Below are 12,773 nucleotides of genomic sequence, written 5' to 3' on the forward strand. Positions count from 1 at the left end.
GTAACTGACTCCCTCTTGCTTCTAATCTCCAAGCTGTCCTTGTTCATTCCTGGGGGTAGGCTGAGCTATCTTTGGGAGAAACTTCAGTTATAGTTTATAGTTTAAAACAAGGATGGTAACAGTCCTTCCCCAAAACAAACCCCCTTCTTTCCTGGGGACTAGACTGCCCTTGTAGGACTAACAAATTAGTCACAGATTAGAGATTATGGTTTAGGAGTTACACAGCTGGAGGCTACAAGATTCTGACCCTCCCTAAACTGCTCCTAAGATCAGTGCTTGAGATATTTTGCAGACTCTGCACTTGATGGATCAGCTGACACCATCCAAATTGACAAACTGGCTCATCTGATCTTGCGGTCCCCACCCAGGAACTGACCCAGCACAAGAAGACAGCTTCACCTCCGTGTTAGTTCATCTCAGACCTGACCAATCAGCCCTCGCAACTCACTGGCTTCCCCGACGACTCACCACGTTGGCCTTAAAAACTCTGATGCCCGAATGCTCAGGGACATTGACTTGGGTACTGATAAAACTCTGGTCTCCCACACAGCTGGCTCTACATGAATTACTCTTTCTTGATTGCAATTCCCCTGTCATGATAAATCGGCTCTGTCTAAGCAGAGGGCAAGGTGAACCCACTGGGTGGTTACACAGGCTTCCCAACATCACATTTCAGCTTCAAAATAGTCTCTTCTGACCTCTAACTTTGAGATGCTACAGAGGGCCTCTGAAGCCTTTAAAAGAGGTCAACAGGATTATTTGACATATTAAGTTACATGGGAAGCCTTGTCAAAATAAAAAATAATGTTTAACCTTCTTCAGGTTATATTTTAGTGAATGATATTAATATATGTTCCAAAATTGCATGGGATTGCTAAAATTTGAATATGTCTGATATATGCTATCAATCATAATATGTTAAGTTATTTTAGACCACAGAAATAACCAAATTTTCTTGTCAATTGTGGCTTTAATTATGACTATTTAAAGTCATTTCCACAGTTAATTGCTTAATGCTGACGCAGTTACTGAAAACTTCACAAGCACACTGAATCCTAGAATATGGTGTCTTTTAGGAGGTTCATGAAAGGATGGAAAAGACCCTGAAAAGCGCTCTTGAATACAGGTTTCTGGTAACTTTAGAATCATATCATTTGGACTGGGTAAGAATTCCTGGAACTTTAATGAAAAGACTGACTGGATTATAAAACTGCTAACCCAAGTAAAACAAAAATTAATTGAATACCAAGAAAATACTTTGCCAGATTTTCACGCTAAATCAGCCAATACTGAAATTGTTTAGATATACTATTTGAATGAACTCCAAGGTCTAAGTCAAATTACCTATGTTAACCCATCAGTTATCAGCATTAAGTATCTAAATTGGAGAAGCAACTGGTATTCAAGAGGACAGAAGTCCAATGGTAAGCATGGACTCACAGAGAACCAGGACAGTCACCTTGTCCTTTCTGACTCCTTAAAGGTTTTATTAAAAGCTCTGCATTCCACAACTCATCATAAAAAATATAAAATGATCCAAATTAAATACATATTGGCATGATGACTTCTAAATTGCTAAAATAGTTTGTGACCCATGTTTGGTTTTTCAAACCCATACTCCTGGGAAGACAAATTAAAGCTTCGGGTACATTTGGCTACCCAATGGGTCATTGAAACATTTATAGAGGGATATCATTTAATTGTCACTTTCAATGCATGTTTTCTGGTTGTATGAAAGCTTTACCATGCAACAGGACTGATGTTACAACAGTAGGTTATGATGTCACAGGTAAAAAAGCTTTTTATGGTTCACTGAGGACAGTCAACTCCTTCACAATCTAGAACCCAAAGACTGGATCTTCTGAGACATCAGAGAAAGACTGCTTTTTTCATCCTCACTGCAGTAAAACTTCAGGAACTCGGGCCTTGGGTTCATAATCTCACCACTGAGAAGAGTCCCTCCAAACCAAAATGGAGTCACTCATGTTAAATGTGACGTAATCAAAGTAAGATGTTAAGGAAACACACAGATCCTAGAACAGATCGGGTTTTGTTTTTCTCCTGTAAACAGGACATTGCAGCATAAGGAGGTATCTTCTACTCAGTCCTTGCTCCTACCTTGCAAAACGCACTGTTCTACCATTTCCCAGTGGGTTTCAAGACCAAATAAGTATATTTACAATGGTTATAGTGACATCAATGGCTAAAGTTTTGGTTGATCTCTCAAATTTGGGGTGAAATTGTTAAATCAAGTTTAGCCCAAAGCTGTCTCCTTACATATTTTAAGTTCAGCATAAAGGTTTCTCTGTACATCGTGAACTATAACAAGTGGAGGTGTAAACAGACCGCAGCCTACACTTGTGCCAGTCACTGAGTTTTGGCCCATCAAATGTAGCCAACTGTTTAAACTGTTCGAATAAGGCAAACGCCAAGCTGTACCCAATCCAGCTGTTTCTGTACCTAACTTCCGTTTTCCATATGTCACTTTCCTTTTTCTGTCCATCAGTCTTCTTCCACCCCATGGCTGTGCTGGAGTCTCAGAGTCTACTCTGGCTCAGGAGGCTTCCTAATTCACGAATTGTTCATTTCTTAAATCTCTTTACATTTAATTCAGCCGAAGTTTCTTTTTTTATCAGTGGTATGATGAGAATAATCCTCTTGGGATGGGGATGGAGACACCATGGCACAGAACTCAATTCCAGGAGGATTTCTGTTTTGAACTACGTGTTTATTTAGGAGTATTTCTATAATGAAGTGACATTTAAGCTGAGTCTTGCTGACAGGTACACATTTCTTAGGTAGAGTGGACAAACAACATGCATAAAGTCAGGGAAAGAAGGGATTTTAGGAAGAAACAAACCAGACAAAAGAAAAATGTTTTCAAGCAGTAGGGTGTGTTAGGAGAAGCTTCAAGGATCCGAAGCAGAGAAGTGAGGCTGTGGGTGGGGGCATGAGTCAGATGCTAATAACCTTCCTGAATTGCTAAGGAATTTGAACGTGATCTGATATAATTAATGCCCATTAAAGGGTTTTAAACAGTGGACTGCCATAATCGTATTAGACAGAAGACAAACCTGAGGCATGAGAGGCCAGCGAGGAAGCCTATCCAACAATTCTGGAGGGATCCAGTGAAGGCCCACACTCATTGATAATAGGACCTAAGGGAGAACAGTGACAGGAATGTTTAACTCTTTCCTTACAGCAGAAAGTGAAGTCTCACAAAGTGAATGAGGCTTAAGCAGCCGGGAACCTCAGTTGTTCTGGCCTTTTTCAAGCCCTGCGAGTGGCTCCTGGAATATGTCTTCTTCGGGTCAGATGTTTTTGTGAAAATGTGCAAAATAAAATATTTTAATTGCCGTCAGTTAAATGCCTCTTTCCTCTGAAGTATTCTCTCACTTTAAAAATCAAAGTATCTGTAACTTTGGAAGCAAGTACAATTTTTTGTTGTTATTGCTGTTCTTATTGATGTTGGAGAATCTCAGGTTTTAATTAAACAGTGAGCTTTTCGTTTAGTCTCCTCTGTTAATATAATAGGTAGATCTGACGCTCACAGTTAGGGGTAGAGGAATTAAGTTGAACGATATGAAATTTCCATTGTAGTAAGTCAAAACCAGTGGATTCTTGACAATTTCATGAGGTTAAGGTAATATAATTAAACAATTACTTTTTAAAATAGAAGTTTTGTTTGGCTTAGAGAACCACCAGACCCTCTCTGGAAGCAATGTCAACTTTTGTTTTGTTGTGTGTGTTTGTTAGAGCAAGAATAAGGGTAGTCCTCACCTTCCTTCCCCACTGGACACATTTATTTAACACGAGTTGAGAAAGCTGGACTTGCCAAAAATTATTTCTATAACCCTATTATCATTAAAAAGGAAATAAATCCATCAAAACAATTGTTGCACTCCAGCCTGCACAAGAGTGTGAGACTCCCTTTCTTTTACAGAATAGAAAATAGTTGCACATCAACTGTGTACCAGGCTCCATGCTTTTCCATGGACAGGGCAGAAAAACAGTTCAGACGTGACTCTTGCCCAAGGAACTTGCATTCAATTTAAGGTTTTTGAAAACATACACTTAAGAAACTTAAAAACTGGCAAATGAAAAATCTTACAACTACTGGATCTTCTTCTGTCTTTCTGTGTATTTCTGTGCATTGCACATGTGATGTTTACACACGAAAGAGCTCTGATTAATTGGCTTAAAGATGATGAAAACCACAAGGCCTTAAACAGTTATCAAATAACGAATAAAGACAGGAAGCACTGACAGATTCCAGCAAAAGACAGCTGGAGAGGAAAGCCCGCAAGTGCATGCAGAGAACACAGGAGATCTCTCCCAGCAGCTTGGCCAAATTGGCTGTGTGCACTCAAGCAAGTCCCTTCAGCTTTCTGGGAATGATACTGTCACAGAGGTCTGGGCAGACAGAAGACGGGTGAAATGCAGGTAATTTCCTCAGTCAGAACCAAACACCACTGGAGAAGTGATCAGCCAGAAGATCTGTCACTGGAGGAGCCACGGGTCCCTCCTGATCCCTGTTCATTAGCTGAGTGGAGGTGGCCGGACCGAGGCTCTCCACAGAGCATTTGCAGGGTGGCAGTGGATACTGGCAGTTAACCCGCAGCAAGTACCACCTTCATTTCAGGCGTGATACCAGGAACTCACCCTCACAAGGACTCAGTGCCCTCACAGTGATTCTTATTATTATAGACGGAAATTCAAATTCAAAGGTTCAGTAGTTTTTCCAAAAATTAGCTAGTTAGCTTTTATTTATTTATTTATTTTTATTTTTATTTTTATTTTTGAGACGGAGTTTCGCTGTGTCGCCAGGCTGGAGTGCAGTGGCGCAATCTCGGCTCACTGCAAGCTCCGCCTCCCGGGTTCAAGCGATTCTCCTGCCCGGCCCTAGTGAGCTTTTAGAAATAGCATTTAGGGCCAGGCGCGGTGGCTCACGCCTGTAATCCCAGCACTTTGGGAGGCCGAGGCGGGTGGATCACGAGGTCAGGAGATCGAGACCATCCTGGCTAGCGCGGTGAAACCCCGTCTCTACTAAAAAAAAAATACAAAAAATTAGCCGGGCACGGTGGCGGGCGCCTGGGAGACACAGCGAGACTCCGTCTCAAAAAATAAAAAAGAAATAGCATTTATGCCAGGGACACCCGACTTCAAAAGAGGGAGGAAACTTATACACATGAATACACACACACACACACACACACACTCCATATTATTCTATTTTAACTCAAGTTGCTCAAGTTAATAAACCATTGATTACCAGTAATATTATGGCACCCAAATTACAACTAATAGAAAGACACTGGAATTTGAAAACTTTTGGTTCAGAATGTTTGTCATGGAACTTTCCATTCCTTGACGGAAAAAGTGCTGTCTAGGTTTTCATTCATTGCATCATATTCCAACATTATTTTTATCATGGGACCAATGCAGGAGGATCTGCTAAAAGGATTTCACTAAATCTCTCAGTTGGATGATTTGGGGCAAGTGATTTTTACCTCCTGGATATTTTTGAGGTTCTAGCCTTGAAAATTCCCAGTTATCCTTCAGATCTAAACATTTCTTAAATTTAAATTCTAAATTATTAAAGTACATTAATCTCCAATCAATTATAGAAATGTATGATATTAGTTCCTATTTTTAAAAATTACTTGGATTAATATTACCAAACTGAAGTGAAATATCCTGATACACTACTCAGTAAAATGAAGCACACTATTCAAGCCTTCTTATTGTACTTCAGTTTCTACCATACTTTACCTCAGTGTCTCCCCACCCCAGCCCTGCCATCATTGCTAAGACATGTAATCATCTACTAGAACACTTGTTTCATTTTTGTGGTGCTTGCCCTTTTTTCAGGACCCCGTTGTGTCACTTAGGATAGTGATAACAAACAAGCCCCAAATTTAAATGATGAATGCAATAAAACTTTATTTCTGGCTATAAGAACTCGGTGTGTTCATTGGTGGTTGGAAGTGGTTTCCACGCAGTGACTCAGGGACCCACTCTTTTTCCATCTGTGGCGCTGGCTCCTCCTCCAGCCTCAGAATCCTCTGCATTCAGGTAGCGGACTAGCAGAGTGGGAAACAATTGCCAGTTGTCTAAGCACCTGGGCCTGGAATTAAGACTCACCCCTTACCCATCCATGGCTCCACTGAGAGAGAAACATCTGGGAAAGACCGCCTCTGCCTGGGCAGCCGATTCCCAGCAAAACTGCACAGCACAGCAGGAGAAAGCCAGCCACTCTGTTCATTTGTCAGAAAGGTGAATGGCCTTGTCCTGGTGTAGGAGAAGCAGACCGGGATTTAGAGGTCTCAGGGTTCCCAAGTCCCCACTGCTTGCTACTGCCCAGAGTTGGCCCCCAGACTGACTCCTTTAAGACATGGCCATCACAGGGCTCCTGGCCTTTAGCAACGCTGAATTGAAATTTCTAGATTGAAGGTGCACCTTCCTATTTTGATAGATAATTGTCAGGTTGCTCCTGCCCCAAAGGGGCTGTACCTATTGTCATTGAGATTGTGGCCTCACTTCCTCCCTGATGCTGGATATTTCAGCACTGCTTTAAATTGTGTTGCTATGGTACCAGCAAGGTTGAGCTGGCTCCAGCCCCCATTTGCTGACCAATCAGAACCCCTCTCCTCTAAATCCTCTATTCACAGCCTCAGCCCCTTCTGTGGGTTTTTCTTGAATGCTTAGATTCAGCGGTAAGGATAGTCACTTTTTCCTATCAAAAATATTTCAAATATTTTCTCCCAGCCTAGGGCTGGCTGTTGCATTGTTTATAGTGATTTCTTCCCACAAACGTTTGAAATACTTAAAAACTATTTCATTTTATCACATAGACCTTTGAAATTCTTAGTAACCCCTCCATCCTTCTATGCTTTTTGCTTAGGACAGTTCTGCCGGCTGCAGTGTGGTAGTGCTACTGTGCCTTAAGCTGTGTCTAACACAGGTATTTTCAAAGCAGTATTACTTCGTGTTCAGTATATGCACAGCAGTTCCAGAACCGTACTAGTTTTGCAAAAATTTTTTAAATGGAATTGCTTGATCATAGGCACGTTTAGGAAATCCTGACAATCTCCCTCCCTGATCAAGCTTTACAAGTTTCTAGAAAATTCCTTTTCTCCACATGCTTGCCAGTACCTGACATTTCCACACTTTTGCTTGTTGGTCAAATGCTGGCTGTGTATCAGTGAGGCTGAGATCTTTCTCAAATGCCTCTTAGCCATGGGCTTCCTCTCCATGAAGGGCCTGAACATTAAGTTCTCACTTTTATGTTGCAGTGATTGTCTTATTATCATTCATGTGTAGTTTCTGATCTATATAATACCAGTCTCTCTTTTTTTTTTTCTTCTATGGGTTTTACATGTTTATCTGCCATTCAGCAGTTTAGTTTTTTACTTTTTTTTTTTTGGCCATGGAAGTGTTGTTACCGTAGTGCAATAAGTGGGTTCTTCCCTTACGATTTTAGGTGTTTTGTTTTTATTTTTGTTTTAATAATGTAAGGCCATCCCTAAACAAGATTAAAAAAAAAACTTTCAAGTTCAGGGATACATGTGCAGGACGCGTAGTTTTGTTACATAGGTAAACTTGTGTCATGGGGGGTTGTTGTACGGATTATTTCATCTCCCAGGTACTAAGCCTATCACCTGTTAGTTATTTTTCCTGATCCTGTCCTTCCTCCACCCTCCACCCTCCCATAGATCCCATGTGTGTCGTTCCCCTCTGTGTCCATGTGTTCTCAATATTTAGCTCCCACTTGTGAGTGAGAACATGCGGTGTTTGGTTTTCTGTGCCCTGCATCAGTTTGCTGAGGATAAAGAACTCCAGCTCCAACCACGTCCCTGCAAAGGGCGGGCTCTCTGAACAAGATCTTAAAGCCAGCCGTTTCGGAAGGCCTTTGGCTCCAAAACACGTCCTATGAGTTTCATCCATTCGGGCTTGGTTCACGAAACTAGAATTCATCTAAATGCAACATTTCAGTTAAAACGGCCTGACTGGCAGAATGGGGTCTAACGGCAGGTGCGGCTCGGCGCCCGGACCAGGCCCGCGCGGCTCCGTTCTGCAGCCCTTCAAACCGTGCTCTTTCCAAATCGCACGGAGGTGCTTTCTGGAAACTGAGGCCGGGCTGCGGGCTCCTACGGGCCGGGGCTGAGGAGGTCTGGGGTGGCCTCCGCGAGCCGGGGTGCGACGGGTTGGCGGCCTCCGCGCAGAGCGCCGCTGAAGAACCGGCGGTACCGGGAGCCGCAGCGCCAAACCCCGCCTCCGCCCTTGGAGGAGCACCTCGCCGTCAGCAACGGGGCAGCGCCGAAAGCCCGCGCAGGCGCAGACAGGGCTTTGTGGTCAGAGGCGGGGCGGAGCGCGGAAGGCAAGGGCAGGCGGAAATGATTCAATTGGCTTAAAATCCAGCATTTTCTCGTCATCTCCCACATGGTCTAGCGGTTAGGATTCCTGGTTTTCACCCAGGCGGCCCGGGTTCGACTCCCGGTGTGGGAATGCGGATTTTTTTTTTTCTTTGGAACATAGTGAAACTCGTAAATTTATAAGCCTTAGCAAGAAGCTTAAAAACACGACTGTGAAAAGCGACATAATCCTTAAGGGTGTGTGGAGACCTGGAAACTCTCCTTGTAGTTCGCAAACGCCCCCCAAAACGGGCTGTGTAATCAGCATTGCTGCGTTTGCATACAAAATTTTCACAACAAATAATGATAATATTTAGGTGTCAAATCTTACAAAGGAATTCTTACGTTCTAGGCAAGTCACTGTTCTCTATGCCCTCAGTGAGTGTTTCCAGCCTGCAGATAGCAAGATGGTGAACAGGATGAGGGACAAGAAGGAGCATGGAAGATCCCAGCCGCAGGAGCCTCCCTCTGAAGTTGTTTGAGGACTGAGAAGGGAGGGGAGGCGCTTCCTGAAGCAAGAGTCAATGGGGCTGGGATATAAAGAAGTGAGAGGTCTGCAAGTAGAAATATAGCTTCAGTAGAGGTTTGCACAGGGACGTAGAGGGTAAGGACAGACACCAGATCCCATTCACCAAGTCAGCTTTCACAGAAGTTGGGGAAACTGAGGCACGGGATCAGCCTCTGGATAGAATCACACATGTGGCTAAGTTGAGGTCAACACTCGTAGCAAATACACATTTTCAGAGGTGGAAAGTTCTTGAAACTTTCTTGGCTTCTAAGCCATTTCCCGAATGGGATTCAAATATTGCTTTCCGTGCTTAGGCCTGCATTCTCTTAACCATAATATACGCCTGAGTAGTGGAGAGCTGACCGCTTCCAGAACAGGCAGGGCCATCTCCTTAGAAAGTTCTACTGTTTGAAACAATCCTTGTGCCACTCACTTGGACTAACCAAATTGTGACTACTCCCAATGCTGATGCTTCAGCCTAATTCGGACAATCAAAATCAAAATTAACATCAGTCTAGAAAGCATGAACGTGGACCAGTGAGAGCCTGAACCATTCATGAACCAACAGCATGAGTTGCAGACAGGAATATGATATTATGTGGGGGGGGGAAATTGTACTATTCATGCAGAGATAGTCACTTCCATTCCTTGACTGAATTTTGATTCTATGCTCTCAGTTTGTACTGCAGGCAATATAAGATTTGGCCCAAAAGATCATTTGAATCTTTGCAATGTTTGCATTAGACTTTTCTATTCTGTGACATATGACAATTGTTTTAAGATTGAGTTCTGAAAAGCTTCTCCTGTAAATATCTCTCACACTGGTTGCCATCTGAGACATATTTACAGGGGATGATTTACAGAACTCAATCTTAAAAGACTGTGTAGTGGGAGTGGGAACTCCCCATTCCTGCTTCCATTATGCAACTCCAGGGTACCATTGGCTTGGCCAGAACTACCTTGTCAGCCTCATCCAGAGTTGGCTTCAGGGCTATAGATGGGACTTTTTATCTTTTGAAAAAGTACATGAAAATGTTTCACGTGTTTCGTATAACTCCAGCAGGCTACCCTGAGCATTTTATTGTACAGAAATGAAACTCAGGTGGAAGGCAGGGAGTGGATGCCAAGTAGCCAAAAGGTTGGACTGTTCTGGTCATTTTCTTGTTTGCTTGTGTCCTCTTTTGTGTCTTTTATAGTCTTCTCCTTTTTGAGGCGTCTGGATCTCTGCAAACCCCATTTCCCAGACTCCCTTTCCAGTAGACATCGGGTTAGCACCTGCCCCGGGGAGGTTCTGTTGGATGATTGGAATATAACAGGAAAGCAGAGTCCCTGATGGCTGCCTGCAACTGTGGAATCCAGTGGCACTGGACATTCTGACAGGGATTGTCATCAGCTGAGAACCACTAGCAGTGGCAGCAGTGGGCAGCTGTGGGCTCCAGGAGCCTGGAAGCTTCAGCAGAGCATAAGTGGATTTGACAGTGGTGTGGACCCAGTGGCAATGGCAGTGCCCAGCAGTGGTCTTGCAGGGCAAGCTCCTACCTGCAGGTAATACCATCCTCCCTTTTTGTTCTTTCAGCCCTAAGTGAATGGGGCACCTGCAGTTACTAATATCTGAACAATCTACTTGTTAGCCCCTTTTGCGCCTCTAGCTCCTCAAAAAATAATTAGCAACCAATTTCCTCTGTTAGATTTACCTGTTTGAAGTATCTGTTTTCCTGGCTTCAGACCAACCTATACAAGTGTCATTTTTGTGTAATTGTCATCTACCATTATGCACTCAGCCTTACTGACTTTTGGGAGAGGGAGGGTGTGCACAACTTAATCTATGTGTCAGAGAAGTTTCTCAGGGAAATGGTATTTCAGCTGAGACCTGAAGGATGAGTTAGCAAGGTGAGGGGGATTGTAAATGTGCATCAGTCAAGTTATTCTCCAGATCTGTTTGTCTTTTGCACAGGTCAAGTGGACAAGTGAATAACTGGGCAGATGATAGGAAAACTTCTGTTCTTTCAAGTCTTTGTTGGTGGCACGAATCTCTCTGATTCCCCGTGGGATGCAGGATCACTTTGTGTTTACCATTTTGGTAAGAACAGGGAAGTTCTGGGAACACCATTTGTCTTTTCTCACCATAGTAGTCCTCATTCCAAGATTCCGAGACCACTACAATAATGTCAATTGCCAAATATGTATATTTGAATTGTACATAATGGAATTAGGTTGGTCTGCAACCCACAGGAACCATGCTGAGATAGGTTTAGGCCAAAATATCATTTACTTACTAAGCTCCAAGGAACCTCACAAAAGTATTGGAAGAGCAGGAGGAATAAATAACAGTAAAAATTCTGAGCTTCCTACTTGCAGCAAGGGATTGAAGCAGTGCCACATCAAAATCAGTGTAAATTAACAGAACAAATGACCACAGGTCCTCTGGAGAATGGGCAAGGGGGACCTTTACAACATATTCCTGTTGCAGTGTAGAAGGGCCATTCTCAAGTAGGCCGAGTCTCCCCTTCCTCCAGTGGAACTTTGGACTGTGAGCTGACTCAGTTCTTGGTACTGGATGACACAAAACATCTCAATTCTAGTAAATCGAGTCATGTTTCTGGCCACCAGATCTAGAGTTTTAAAACTGCATAGACCACTCAAGCATACCCGCTCAGATCTATAATCCCAGCACTTTGGAAAGCTGAGGTGGGAGGATTCCTTGAGGCCAGGGATTCAGGGCTGCAGTGAGCTATGATCGGGCCACGGCACTCCAGCCTGGGCAACAGAGCAAGATCCTGTCTCTTAAAAAATAAGAAATCAAATCAAATAAAATTGCATATTTCAAACAATCATTCGGCATTCCACCCATTTATTTCATTCTTAGGACATCACTGCCAAAGATCCCTGCTGTGCCCATTTTTTCCTGGTGGTTTTGCTGTATCTAATACTTAGACCCTGCCACTGTGAGATTCCATGATTCCCAGTGAATCAGGAAGCACTGTGGATTTTCTCACCAAGCTGGCTCATGGAAGGTTGCTACAAAAGAGTTTTCAAGCATCTGGTTCTCTCCTCACCCATGCATTTCTCAATACTTAAATGAAGAAAGTCTGGTCCCATCTGGGAAACGCAGTGAATGGGCAGGTTTGCGGGTCATACTTCATAAATCCCACTCCAATGTAACTATTTGCCGAAGTCTTTAAGAGTGTTAGTCCACCTCACACCACGGGTGTACAACACTGCAACCTCAATGAAAGTGGCCACGTTAAGTCCAGGTTTCAGTCAACTAACGAGGCAAGCTGGGAGGTAGGGCTACTCCCCAACCCTCAAACTAACATGTGGAATCTGTTTTGATAAATTTGACCTAATTCAATGTTATCTTTTTTCCTTGGTCTAGCAATCTTAGGATCCATTTCCTTACATCTTTTTTAACTTCTTTCTAATATAAGAACAGAGGTTGCAGTGAGCCGAGATCACACCATGGCACTCCAGCTTGGGCAACAGAGTGAGACTCCCTCTCAAAAATTAATTAATTAATTAATATTTGCCACTACATATGTGAAATACCAATATGTGAAATTGGCATGCTGTTACCACTCTTTCAATGCTATCTCATGCTGGGTTAGACTTTATACTTGATCTCCTAATTTCAGGTCCGGAAACCTTGACAGATGGTGAGGATACATCTGGTAGAGAATTGACATCCTTTTCAACCGCTATGGGGAGGCACTTATTGAGTCCCTCGGTGTGCCGAGTGTGATCTGTGAATCAGCAGCCATGGTGTCACCTACGAGCCTGCTAGAAGTGCAGAATCTCAGGCCACTCTCAAGGCCTAGCGAGTCAAAATGTTGATTTTGACAAGATCCTCAGGT

At 43.1% G+C, this 12,773-nt stretch overlaps 1 non-coding gene across 1 annotated transcript; it reads left to right on the forward strand.

The window, feature by feature from the left end:
* Window positions 1–8,436: 8,436 nt before the first annotated feature.
* Window positions 8,437–8,508, forward strand: TRNAE-UUC. The gene has a single exon. It is a non-coding gene; the product is annotated as a tRNA-Glu (tRNA).
* The last annotated feature ends 4,265 nt before the right edge of the window (window positions 8,509–12,773 follow it).

The sequence above is a fragment of the Papio anubis genome, chromosome 7, assembly GCF_008728515.1.
Source record: "Papio anubis isolate 15944 chromosome 7, Panubis1.0, whole genome shotgun sequence".
In the NCBI taxonomy this organism is placed as follows: domain Eukaryota; kingdom Metazoa; phylum Chordata; class Mammalia; order Primates; family Cercopithecidae; genus Papio; species Papio anubis.